Source organism: Rhinopithecus roxellana, chromosome 5, assembly GCF_007565055.1.
Source record: "Rhinopithecus roxellana isolate Shanxi Qingling chromosome 5, ASM756505v1, whole genome shotgun sequence".
Taxonomy (NCBI): Eukaryota; Metazoa; Chordata; class Mammalia; order Primates; family Cercopithecidae; genus Rhinopithecus; species Rhinopithecus roxellana.
In genome coordinates this window covers 162,534,317-162,547,700 of record NC_044553.1, presented here as the reverse complement: position 1 = coordinate 162,547,700, position 13,384 = coordinate 162,534,317, and positions in this window count along the sequence as shown.

Sequence of the window (13,384 nt, the reverse complement as noted above, 5' to 3'; positions counted from 1 at the left end):
GCAGCTGTAGCCCCGAGCCTTGTGCTTCCTCCATGGAAATGTAGATCCTTGAAGACATTTACCTCTAAAAGAGAGGTTTCATCCAAATTAAAAATACAATTTAGAGGTAGCTTTTCTTTCTTTCTTTCTTTCTTTCTTTCTTTCTTTCTTTCTTTCTTTCTTTCTTTCTTTCTTTCTTTCTTTCTTTCTTTCTTTCTTTCTTTCTTTCTTCTTTCTTTCTTTCTTTTTTTTTTCTGGGGCAGGGTTTCACTCCCGTCGCCCAGGCTAGAGTGCAGTGGTGTGATGATAACTCACTATAGCCTCAACTCTCTGGGAACAGATGATCCTCTCACCACAACCTCTTAAGAAGCTGGGTGGGATACAAGCGTGTGCCACCATGCCTGGCTAAGTTTTTGTATTTTTAGTAAAGATCGGGTTGCACCGTGGTGCCCAGGCTGGTCTGGAACTCCTGACCTCAGGTGATCTGTCCACCTAAACCTCCCAAAGTGCTGGGATTACAGGCATGAGCCACTGTGCCTGACCAAGGCAGTCTTCTTTATCTTTTTTTTTTTTTTTGAGACGGAGTCTCGCTCTGTCGCCCAGGCTGGAGCACAGTGGCCAGATCTCAGCTCACTGCAAGCTCCGCCTCCCGGGTTTACGCCATTCTCCTGCCTCAGCCTCCTGAGTAGCTGGGACTACAGGCGCCCGCCACCTCGCCCAGCTAGTTTTTTGTATTTTTTTTTTTTTTAGTAGAGACGGGGTTTCACTGTGTTAGCCAGGATGGTCTCGATCTCCTGACCTCGTGATCCACCCGTCTCGGCCTCCCAAAGTGCTGGGATTACAGGCTTGAGCCACCGCGCCCGGCCGGCAGTCTTCTTTATCAATGCAAAACCAAAATGATTGAGCCCAGGGGAACCTCTTTGCATCTTCTTCATCTGCACACTCAGCTTCCCCAGGTAGACTGAAGAGGAGAGGAGCCAAGTGGTTCTACACTACTCTGCCACTAATAGAAGGCTTTTCTGTAGGATTTTTTTAGCTTGCCTTTTATTTGTTTGTTTGTTTGAGACAGAGTCTCGCTCTGTCTCCCAGGTCGAAGTGCAGTGGCACAATCTTGGCTCACTGCAACCTCCGCCTCCCGGGTTCATGCAATTCTGTGCCTCAGCCTCCCCAGTAGCTGGGACTACAGGTGCCTGCCACCACACCTGGTTAATTTTTGTATTTTTAGTAGAGACGGGGTTTCACCATCTTGGCCAGGCTGGTCTTGAACTCCTGACCTCGTGATCCACCCGCCTCAGCTTCCTAAAGTGCTGGGATTACAGGCGTGAGCCACCATGACAGGCCTTATTTGTTTTGTTTTTTTAATACCCTGACTTGATCAGCTTACCTTTTCTTTGTTTGTTTGTTTTGTTTTGTTGTTTTTTTTTGTTTGTTTGTTTTGAGACAGAGTCTTGCTCTGTCGCCCAGGCTGGAGTGCAGTGGCCAGATCTCAGCTCACTGCAAGTTCTGCCTCCCGGGTTTACGCCATTCTCCTGCCTCAGCCTCCCGAGTAGCTGGGACTACAGGTGCCCGCCACCTCGCCTGGCTAGTTTTTTGTATTTTTTTAGTAGAGACGGGGTTTCACCGTGTTAGCCAGGATGGTCTCGATCTCCTGACCTCGTGATCCGCCCGTCTTGGCCTCCCAAAGTGCTGGGATTACAGGCTTGAGCCACCGCACCCGGCCTTTTTTTTTTTTGTAGAGACAGGGTCTCCCTCTATCACCCAGGCTGGAGTGCAGAGGTTGATGTGATTGAGGCTCACTGCAGCCTCAAACTCCTGGACTCAAGCAATCCTCTTGCCTCAGCCTCCCAAGTAGCTGGCACTACAGGTGCACTCCACCACAGCTAGCTAATTTTTTCATTTTTTCATTTTTTATTTTTTTATTTTTTTATTATTTTTGAGATGGAGTCTCGCTCTGTCACCCAAGCTGGAGTGCACTGGCCAGATCTCAGCTCACTGCAAGCTCCGCCTCCCGGGTTCATGCCATTCTCCTGCCTCAGCCTCCCGAGTAGCTGGGACTACAGGTGCCCGCCACCTCGCCCGGCTAGTTTTTTGTATTTTTTAGTAGAGACGGGGTTTCACCGTGTTAGCCAGGATGGTCTCGATCTCCTGACCTTGTGATCCGCCCGCCTCGGCCTCCCAAAGTGCTGGGATTACAGGCTTGAGCCACCGCACCCTGCCTAATTTTTTTTATTTTGTAGAAATAGGGTCTCACTGTGTTGTACAGATTGGTCTCGAATTCTTGGCCTCTGATGATCCTCTTGCCTCAGCCTCCCAAAGCTCTGGGATTACAGCTGTGAGCCACTGCACTTGGCCAGTGTGACTTTTTCATTTTCTGTGTGTGTTTTCTTTCTTTCTTTCTTTTTTTTTTTTTTTTTGAGACAGAGTCTCACTCTGTCACCCAGGCCGGAATGCAGTGGTACGATCTCGGCTCACTGCAAGCTTTGCCTTCCGGGTTCACGCCATTCTCCTGCCTCAGCCTCCTGAGTAGCTGGGACTACAGGTGCCCGCCACCATGCCCAGCTAATTTTTTTGTATTTTTTAGTAGAGACGGAGTTTTACCGTGTTAGCCAGGATGGTCTTGATCTCCTGACCTTGTGATCCGCTTGCCTCGGCCTCCCAAAGTACTGGGATTACAGGTGTGAGCCACCGCGCCCTGCGCTAAGGCCTTTTTAACTGTTGAGATGTTTGCCCCTGATGGCTCCATCATTTAATACGCTAGGGAAAATTCTGTAGGAACAGCTCAACTTCTGGGTCGTATGACATCATTCTGCTGTTTACAAATCACCTGTGAGCTAATTTGTACTAATAAAACACATAGCAAAATGATCTGTACACAATTTGGATCAGCCATGAACAATATTTACATGGGCACAATAATGGAATCCTTAATATTATTTTAACTAAAAATATGACATAACTGTGTTGTTAAAAAAAAGAAAATATGTGTTGGGAGAAGGCGAGGTTGCTAAATTCTCACTTGCCATAGAAAAGGAACCAGCCGGGCGAAGTGGCTCACGCCTGTAATCCCAGCACTTTGGGAGGCTGAGGCAGGCAGATCACCTGAGGTCAGGAGTTCGAGACCAGCCTGGCCAACATGGCGAAACCCCGTCTCTACTAAAAATATAAAAGTTAGCTGGGCATGGTGGTGCATACCTGTAATCCCAGCTACTGGGGAGGCTGAGGCAGGACAATCGCTTGAACCCAGGAGACAGAGGTTGCAGTGAGCCGAGATGGTGCCACTGCCCTCCAGCTTGGGCAACAAAGCAAGACTCCATCTCAAAAAAAAAAAAAAAAAAAAAGGAGGAGGGCCAGGTGTGGTGGCTTACACCTATAATCCCAGCACTTTGGGGGGCCGAGGCAGGTGGATCATGAGGTCAAGAGATCAAGACCATCCTGACTAACACAGTGAAACCCCGTGCCTACTAAAAACATACAAAAAATTAGTTGGGTGTGGTGGCGCATGCCTGTAGTCCCAGTTACTTGAGAGGCTGAGGCAGGAGAATGGTGTGAACCCGGGAGGCAGAACTTGCAGTGAGCCAAGCTCGTGCCACTGCACTCCAGCCTGGGCGACAGAGTGAGACTCTGTCTCAAAAAAAAAAAAAAAAAAAAAAAGAAATCTGTACACAGATGGCCATGGCAGCTTTGTTCATAATTGCCAAACTTGCAAGCAACCAAGATGTCCTTCAGTAGGTCAATGGATAAATAAACTGCGGTACATCCAGAGAATGAAATATTTTTCAGCACTAAAAATAAATGAGCTATCAAGCATAAAAAGACATGGCTGGGCACAGTGGCTCATGGCCTGCAATCCCAGTAATTTGGAAAGCTGAGGCAGAAGGATCACTTGAACCCAGGAGTTTGAGACCAGCCTGCGCAACATAGTAAGACCCCTATCTCTACAAAAAATAAACAAAATTAGCCAGTGTGATGGTGTGCACCTTGTAGTCCCAGTTGCTTGAGAGGCTGAGATGGGAGGATGGCCTGAGCCCGGGAGGTTGAGGCTATAGTGAGTTAAGATTGCACCACTGCCCTGCAGCCCAGGCGACACAGTGAGACCCTATTTGAAAAAACAAACAAACAAGACAAGACAAAAAATCGCCAAAAAACAAAACAAAACAAAAAACCCAAAATACAAAAAAATGAAAAGGCTACATACTGTTTGATTTCAGTACCGGACATTCTGTAACAAGGAAAACTAGGGAGACAGCATAAGGTCAGTGGTTGCCCTAAGTTGGGGAGGGAGGGATGAATAGTGGAGCACAGGGGATTTTTAGGACAGAGAAACTACTCTGTATGACACTAGAGTGGCTTATACCTATGGTTACGCATTTGTCCAAACCTATAGAATGTATAAGAGCAAGCGTGAGCCCTAATGTAAACTAGGGACTCTGGAGATCATTGATTGCAACAAATGTGCCACTGTGGGGGGAGATGTTGGCAGTGGAGGAGGCTGCATGGGGTGGAGGAATAGGGGTCAATGGGAGAGCTCTGTGTCTTCCACTCCATTTTGCTGTGAACCTAAAACTTCCCTAAAAAATAAAGCCTATTATAATATTTTTTAAAAATCAAGCCAAGAGAATATGGTTTGGAGGCAGGGAACCTAAGGCCATTTCACACCAACTTCCTAGAACTAAATTGAAAGGAAAACCCTAACTTTCCAAGCCTAAGTAACAAAAGGACCAGAGGCTACTCCTTTTGCAAACCTCCACTTTTCTTTTCTTTCTTTTTTTTTTTTTTTGGAGACAGGGTATCACTCTGTCACCCAGGCTGGAGTGTGGAGTGCAGTGGCATGATCTTGGTTCACTGCAACCTCTGCCTCCCAAGTCAAAGTGATTCTCCTGCCTCAGCCTCCCGAGTAGCTGGGACCAGAGGCACATGCCACCACCACGCCCAACTAATTTTTTTGTATTTTTGGTAGAGATGGGGTTTTGCCATTGTGGCCAGGCTGGTCCTGAACTTCTGACCTCAAGTGATCTGCTCTCCTCAGTTTCCCAATGTGCTGGGATTACAGGCGTGAGTCACTGCACCTGGCCCAAACCCACACCTTTTCTTTTTTTTTTTTTTTTTTTTTTTTTTTTTTTGAGACGGAGTCTCGCTCTGTCCCCAGGCTGGAGTGCAGTGGCCGGATCTCAGCTCACTGCAAGCTCCGCCTCCCGGGTTTACGCCATTCTCCTGCCTCAGCCTCCCGAGTAGCTGGGACTACAGGCGCCCGCCACCTCGCCCGGCTAGTTTTTTGTATTTTTTTAGTAGAGACGGGGTTTCACCATGTTAGCCAGGATGGTCTCGATCTCCTGACCTTGTGATCCACCCGTCTCGGCCTCCCAAAGTGCTGGGATTACAGGCGTGAGTCACTGCACCTGGCCCAAACCCACACCTTTTCTTCATGGCAGATGGGAAATTGGCTGTCGCAACCAATCAGACTGATTGCTGGCTGAGTCTTCATTTGCATAGGAGTATAACTTTATAACTTTAGCCTCTGATTGGTCACTTTCTACAGCCAATCAGATGTTTGCACAGGAGTGTGACCTTTGTAACTTCACTTCAGCCTCTGATTGACTGCTTTCCGCAACCACCTGTGGGCCACGACTTCATTTACATGAGGCGACTACCAAGTGGCCAATGGGAAACCTGTAGTGGGTATTTGAACCTGCAAAGATTCTGTATCCAGGCTCTGGAGCCCCCTGCTCCAGCTGCTTCCACACCGTGGAACGTACTTCCGTTTTCAGTAAATCTCTGCTTTTGTTCTTTCGTTGCTTTATTCTTTCTTTGCTTTGCTGGACATTTTGTCCAATTCTTTGTTCAAAACGCCAAGAACCTGGACAATTTGCAGTAAAGACCCTCTACTGGTGACAGAAGTGCATGGATGATGATGATGATTATTTGGAGACAGAGTCTCGTTCTGTTGCCCAGGCTGGAGTGCAGTGGCATGATCTAGGCTCACTTCAACCTCTACCTCCCGGGTTCAAGCAATTCTTGTGCCCCAGCCTCCCAAGTAGCTGGGATTACAGGTGTGTGCCACCACACCTGGCTAATTTTTCTATTTTTAGTAGGGATGGGGTTTCACCATGTTGGCCAGGCTGATCTCAAACTCCTGGCCTCAAGACATCCGCCGGTGTGTGTGTGTATGTGGGTGCGTGTGTGTGTAAATTCCCCCCTGGCCCCAGCCGGACCCATCTTTCAAGACCACCATCCTCCAGCAAAGTCCCCTCCTGGCCTCGCCTGTGCTCTTCAGACCTTGCTCAGCGGAGCGGCGCCCTGGCTCCAGGCAGGCTAAGGGGCGGGTAACTTCCTTTCAGCATCTCTGGGAGGTATGTACCATGTCCTTCTACTTCACTTCGGAGGTGTTTCCTGAACTTTTCAGAACCATCTCAGGCACCCCAGCACCAATTGCAGCAGTCAGCCGCCTTATCTCCAAATACTGCTGCCAGCTGCCTTCTCTAGTGTTGGCAAAAAGGACAGATCACCCTGTTCCCCTTTGTACTCATGTCTGTGTGGGGGAGGCTGGTGTGGGTGAGCCAGTGAGAGAAGATGCTGCTGTTTAGCTGGTGGGGGCATTTCAAGGTCAGGTCGGCAGCCTTCGCACTCAAGGCAGATGAGCAGATGAGCTCAATGGCCATGACATGGGGGCCCTCCCTAGCAGGCAGCACTGTCTCACTCAATTCAGGGAAACAGCAAATGCCTATGTGGTGTTCAGTAATGTGACGCACACATTGTTTCATGAAACTGACAAAAATCCTTGAGGGAGGCTGGGCGCTGTGGCTCATGCCTATAATCCCAGCACTTTGGGAGGCCAAGGCGGACAGATCACCTAAGGTCAGGTGTTCGAGACCAGCCTGGCCAACATGGTGAAACCTCGTCTCTACTAAAAATACAAAAATTAGCCGGGCATGGTGGTGCACGCTTGTAGTCCCAGCTACTCGGGAGGCTGAGGCAGGAGAATCACTTGAACCCAAGAGGTGGAGGTTGCAGTGAGCCGAGATCTCACCACTGTACTCCAGCCTAGGTGACAGAGCAAGACCCTGTCTCAATAATCCTCCTCCTCCTCCTCCTCGAGGGAGGCACTGTTACTATCCCCGTCTAAGGGTGAACAAACTAAGGCACAGAAACATTATGTAACTGGCCCAAAATTACACAGCTGAAACTAAGTGGCAGATGTTCTCTAGCTCCATAGTCCAAGCTCATAGGTACTCGTGTGAAAGAAAGCACATTTTGCTAACTTCTTGCTACAAAATATCCAAGTAGTTACTGCCAAATGGATCCTGAGCTCATAAAACAATGCAAAGTGTATACATTGTATAGCATGTAGGATTTAGAGTCAGAAGAGCTGGATTTGAATCTTGGTTCTCCCACTCAGTAGCTGAAAGACCCGAAAAACCTCCATATCCTCATCTGTAATGAAGGGGAAATGGTATTTTCTTCACAGGATTACAGTGACCAGCAAGTGAGATAAAATTCTTTGAAACACTTGGGAATGATGCAATGACAATTTTTTAAAATCAAGATTAAATTTCAACATACAAATAAATTAAGGAGCACTCAGAAGTGGCCTTGATTTGGCCCTCTAGAAAGACCACAGCAGGTGTAGGCCGGGCGCGATGGCTCACACCTGTAATCCCAGCACTTTGGGAGGCTGAGACGGGTGGATCACGAAGTCAGGAGATGGAGACCATCCTGACTAACACGGTGAAACCCCGTCTCTACTAAAAATACAAAAATGAGCCGGGCGCGGTGACGGGCACCTGTAGTCCCAGTTACATGGGAGGTTGAGGCAGGAGAATGGCGTGAACCCGGGAGGCGGAGCTTGCAGAGAGTGGAGATCGCGCCACTGCACTCCAATCTGGGCAACAGAGTGAGACTCCGTCTCACACAAAAAAAGAAAGACCACAGCAGGTGGACTAGGGGAGAAACCCCAGGCCAGGAAAGGCAGGGGCATCTGAGAAGCTTCAGGAAGGGGTTTTTGCACAAGACAGATGATGGAATCAGCGCTCCTGCTGGGAACAGTGAAGAGACATTGTCCTCAGGAGTGGGACCCAAGGTTGACCTGGAGGCAGCTGGCCGGCAGGAAGGACAGAACAGGGCTGGAGACCAGCGTGCCAGCTAAGTCCCTCCTCCCCAGGCTCAATTTCTTCACACCAGAGGCCCCTGTGACAGACAGCACAGACGGTCAGAGAGCTCCAGTTGGGCCAGGGAACAGGGAATTCAGACCGAGAGTTGGATGGAGGCAGGCCATTGGGTGCCCACCCAAGGGACTGCAGGGAGGTTGGTGCCGAGGGAGCACAGAGCCTAGAAACTGGCAAGGGAGCGAGCAGGGATGGCCTGACCTGGGAATGGTTTGCCAGCAGATTCACTGGGCAGAGCTGGCAACACTCTCCACCCCTTAGTTACCTGTGAGGGAGCCAAGGAGTCGTCCTCCAAGGAGGGGGTCAGCCAATTTCAGAGTCACCTCTTCTTCTCGGGCCTCCTTCCCTTTACCTCCCCACCCTCAACCTTCACTAAACACCTGCAGAGGTTATGGAGACCAGGTGCTGGGAAGGCCCCACATCTGTCCCCACCTGGCCAGTTCATGTGGTCCTTCCTTTCCTCCCCTCCCATCCCCTCCCTCCCTCCCTCATTTCCTTCCTTCCTTCCCCTTCCCTTCCTTCCCTCTCTCCCTTCCTCCCTTCCTTAGTGGTTACTTACTGAGTGTCAGGCACTGTTCTAAGTGCTTGGGGCACATATACAGATCCCTGCCTTCCTGGAACTTACACTTTACTAGGAGCAAGACAATAAACAACAAATATAATAAATATGTGAATAAAACGCTTTATTAGAAGGCAATATATGTTAAGGGAAAGAGAAAAAGTAGAACAGAGCGTCCTGGGCAGGGTGTACAGAGGGTAAGCCCAGAAACTGGGATTCCAGGGCCAGCTTTGGGTCTGGAAAGTGATCCTAGGAAACGAGATGAGGAGGGAAGGAGAGAGTACAGGGTGCATACCTGAACAGGGTACCCCTGTGCCCGCCTGGGCTCAGTGGCCTCTGGGCAGCTGTGTGGAATGTGCATCCAAGCCGAACTGACCTGTCACGGGAGGGAGCCAGGGACCCCACCAGTTCCACAGTCTTTGTGAGGACTGCTCCTGTGCAACAGCCAGGATGCTGGAGTGGCCTCCCACAGCCTCAGGGGCTACCAGATGGGTGGGGTGGTAACAGCCTGGGGCAGTGGTTCTCAAAGTGTGGTCCCTGGACCAGCAGCATCAGCATCACAGGGGAATTTGTTAGAAATGCGAATTCTTGGGTCCATCCCAGACCTACTGGATCAGACACCCTGGGGAGACCCAGCCTTCCCGGAGATTCTCACGTGCTAAAGGTGGAGAAGCATGGGTTTTAGGGATGTGGCTAGGCATGGCTAAGGTCTGCACAGGGTTTGGGGAATTGGGAGTGACTGGGGTAGTGTAGGGGTGGTGTCTTAGTTCCGGCTGCTATAACAAAGTATCAACAACAAAAATGTATTTCTCACTGTTCTGGAGACTGGAAAGTCTGAGGTCAGGGCAGCAGCAGGTGCAGGGTCTAAGGAGGGCCTGCTTTCTGCTTCATAGACAGTACCTTCTCTTCCTTTTTTTTTTTTTTTTTTGAGATTGAGTCTTGCTCTGTCGCTGGGCTGGAGTGCAGTGGCATGATCTTGGCTCACTGCAACCTTCACTTCCGGGTTCAAGTGATTCTCCTGCCTCAGCCTCCTGAGTAGCTGGTGCTCACCACGTCCGGCTAATTTTTGTGTTTGTAGTAGAGATGGGGTTTGTCACGTTAGTTAGGCTGGTCTTGAACTCCTGACCTCAGGTGATCCGCCCGCCTCAGCCTCCCAAAGTGCTGGGATTACAGGCATTAGCCATCACGCCCGGTCGACAGCACCTTTTGACAGTGTCCATACAGACCAGAAGGGGTGAGGGGTCTCTCTAAAGCCTCTTTTATAAGGGCGGTAATCCCATTCATGAGGCTCCACTTGTTATGGACTGAATGTGCTCTCTCCAAATTCATATGTTGAAATCCTAACCCTCAAGGTTGTGGTATTTGGAAATACATTTGCACTATCGGAGCAGGCCTTGAGGGATAGACCAAGGGTCAGCAGATCCACCTAGAATGGAAGAGAGGGACCTTGGAGAGCCACAGCCCAGACCACAGGGGCTGTGGAGAACATGGCAGTCTGGCTTGCTGGGAGCAGAGTTGGGGCACTGTAGGCAAGGCCACCAGGTGTGGCTGTTACATGACAGCCATTGATGGTGTTATGAAAGGACCTTCAGTGGGGTAGTGACATATGTATTTTGGGGTCCTGTTAAAATGCAGTTGTTCTTACAAACCAGGAAGGCTCGGCTGGGCACCGTGGCTCATGCCTGTAATTCCAGCAGTTTGGGAGGCCAAGGCGGGTGGATCACGGGGTCAGGAGATCGAGACCACCCTGGCTAACATGGTGAAACCCCGTCTCTACCAAAAATACAAAAAATTAGCTGGGCGTGGTGTCGGGCGCCTGTAGTCCCAGCTGCTGGGGGCGGTGCTGAGGCAGGAGAATGGCATGAACCCGGAAGGTGGAGCTTGCAGTGAGCCGAGATCACACCACTGCACTCCAGCCTGGGCGACAGAGCGAGACTCTGTCTCCGAAATAAAAAGACAAACCAGGAAGGCTCTGGCTCAGGAATTCACTTGATGTCTCATACTACAGAAACCCCCTACAAAGAAGAAAGGTGTTTGCATAGAAGTTTTCTGCACACCTGTACTGGGTGTCCGGCTTTCGTCCTCCCAGATCGATGTTCCATCCTTCACCCTGCTTTCACTTTTTGGGGGCCACCTCCATGGGCTGCAGCCACAGGTGGAGGTGCCCCTGTGGGAGGTCAGAGGCAGGAGAGGGAGCAATGTGGGAATGGATCCCTTCCCTCTTTGGGCCTGCCTCTGACCAATGCCACTGTCCTCCAGGCTGGCCTCCTCTGGACTTTCTTCTTTGCTGGAGACCTCCCCCTTTCTCTTCCTTCCAACCCTGAGGGTGGAAAGAGTCCCCCTGATGCTGGTCCCAGAGTCCTGCCCTCCCCCAGTAGTACCCCCCCGCTTCTGTAAGCATCCCGCTTTGTAAATCGCCCTCCTGGAATTTCCCTAATTTGCGGAAGCCATCTGTTTCCCCATAGGACCCTGACTGACGTGACAGTGTTGTGAGTAATGGCGGGAACTGAAGCAGCCAAGAGGCAGAAAGCTGGGGACAAGCAGAGGGTTAAGTGGAAGAATGTCAGGGAAAACCCGAGATAAAGGCAGGAGTGAGTGGGCGCTTAGGGTAGGTTGCTTGTTGAAGAAGAAAAGACATAGGATGCTTGGTGAAGAAAAAAAGAAGGAAGACTAAAGTGTGTGGCCTGACACGACCTCCAGAGGGAAAGCCCACTGTGTGCAGGGACCAAGACTCCTACCCTCCTTCGGGCCTAACACGGAGGACGCCAGAAAGGTCAGGAATGAATGAATGAATGAATGAATGAAGTGTCTTGGCCCAGCGCCCTTTTCTTCCTCACAGGGGCCCCAGACAGATTCCAGCAGGAGGGGAGAAAGAGGGGTTTAGACCCTAAAAGACCAGTACTGTTTGTGTAGGACATCCAGCAACCCTGCCAAGGCAGAGGGCGGGACTTGTGGAGCTGGGAGTTTTTGGAGGCAGCGGCCACCAGGCGGAGGCCATAGACTTGGCTCCGGGTTCCAGCCACAGGCTGGGTAGCTCTGTGGCCCTGGGCAAGTGGCAAAGCCTCCCTGGGCTTCAGAGAACATCTGCCCCTCTCTGAGTCCTTGCAGGAAGACGAGGCTGCAGTCGGCTGAACACTTGCTGAGTTCTGGGCATGGCAACCCCTACCCCCGGACAGTGACCCCGTGACAGAGGCCTGTCGCATGAATGAAAACAGGTGGGTTGGCTCCGGAGACCCCCTCCCCGAGTTCCAAGACTCCTGGGTGGGAACTCCTGGCAGGGACACTCTTTTCTGTGGCCTGGGTAGATGTCGCTGAGTTTCCAGCTGTATTTTTTTGCTGGAGGCAGCAGTGGAGTCTGCCCTCCATGCACATTTATGAGGCGTCTACTGTGTACTGGGCACTGGGGATCCAGTGCGGGACACAAGTGCAGCCTCACAGGCCACAGGGGCCACTCGCGGCCAAACAAAAGACGAAAAACAAGCAGATCGCTGGGTGTTTTCCCACCAACTTATTTTCTAACCTGGATAACAAAAAATATTACTTAATGCCCCAGAGGAGCGAATGGAACCACGACTGGTTCACAGCCAACACGTGCGAAAACAGGTTTCCCCAGGCAGCTGTGAGGGCGGGACAGGAGCTGCACGTCCCATTGTCCCAGAGTCCCCACCCCCACACTGGGGAGGCGCTGCCAGCGGGGCCTAGGGTGGGGTGGGAGTTGGCCTAGGGCGGGGGATGGTGAGGGCAGGAGGCTGGAGAGCCACAGACCCAAGCTCTCTGGGGTTTAACTACCCTTGACCATCAGGGCAGAGGGGAGGCCCGAGGGGTCCCAGTGGGGAGTGGTTGGGTTGGATCTCCCAGTGGGAGGGAGGCTAACTTGGAGTAGAGGTGAGGGCAGCTCAGGTTGGGGTGGGGCAGGAGAAGAAACAAGGTGTATGTGTTGTGGAAGGACCGACGGGGTGGGGGGCACGGGTCACACCTGGCATTTGGCTACAGTGCCAGATGGATCCTAGGGTGGGCGGTAGGCCCAGACTGGACAGAAAGGGGAGTCATGAAATGCGGCCTTCTTGGGGACAGTGTGGCCAAGCTGACGTCAGCACAGAGCCTACGGTGCCCTCTCGTAGGCCTGGATGAGGCATTGTGGGCACCAGGTCACAGGCCCCCGCACAGCAGCCCCAAAGCCTGGGGCCATCCTGAGTCTTTCCTTTCCTCCTCCCAACTTCCACCCTTCAAATCTTATCCCAGATAAAAGCCCTTCCCCACATCCACTTCCTCTACCTTCCTAATCCTAAGGGACCACCCTCCTCCACTTTTGCAGAAGGCCAGCCAGCTTCCACCGGAAGCTTAAGACTGTAAATCAACTGTCAGAAAGAGTTTCCCCTGGAAACACCAGAGGGAAGGCCCTCTGCCCTCAGGGCCAACAAAATCCAGACTCGCCACAGCCGGCAAACTGAAGCCTGACCCTACCTCCTTCCGCAACCTCCAGCACTTTCCCATACCTGCTCCTCCTCCTCCCTGCTCCCTGCAGCCCACAACTCAAATTCACCTTTTCCTAGCAGAGGCAGCTGTCTCTGTCACATTATCTAGCTTTATTATTATTGTTATTATTATTTTGAGACAGGGTCTCCCTCTTTTGCCCAGGCTGGAGTGTAGTGGTGCGATCTCAGCTCACTGCAGCCTCAGACTCCTG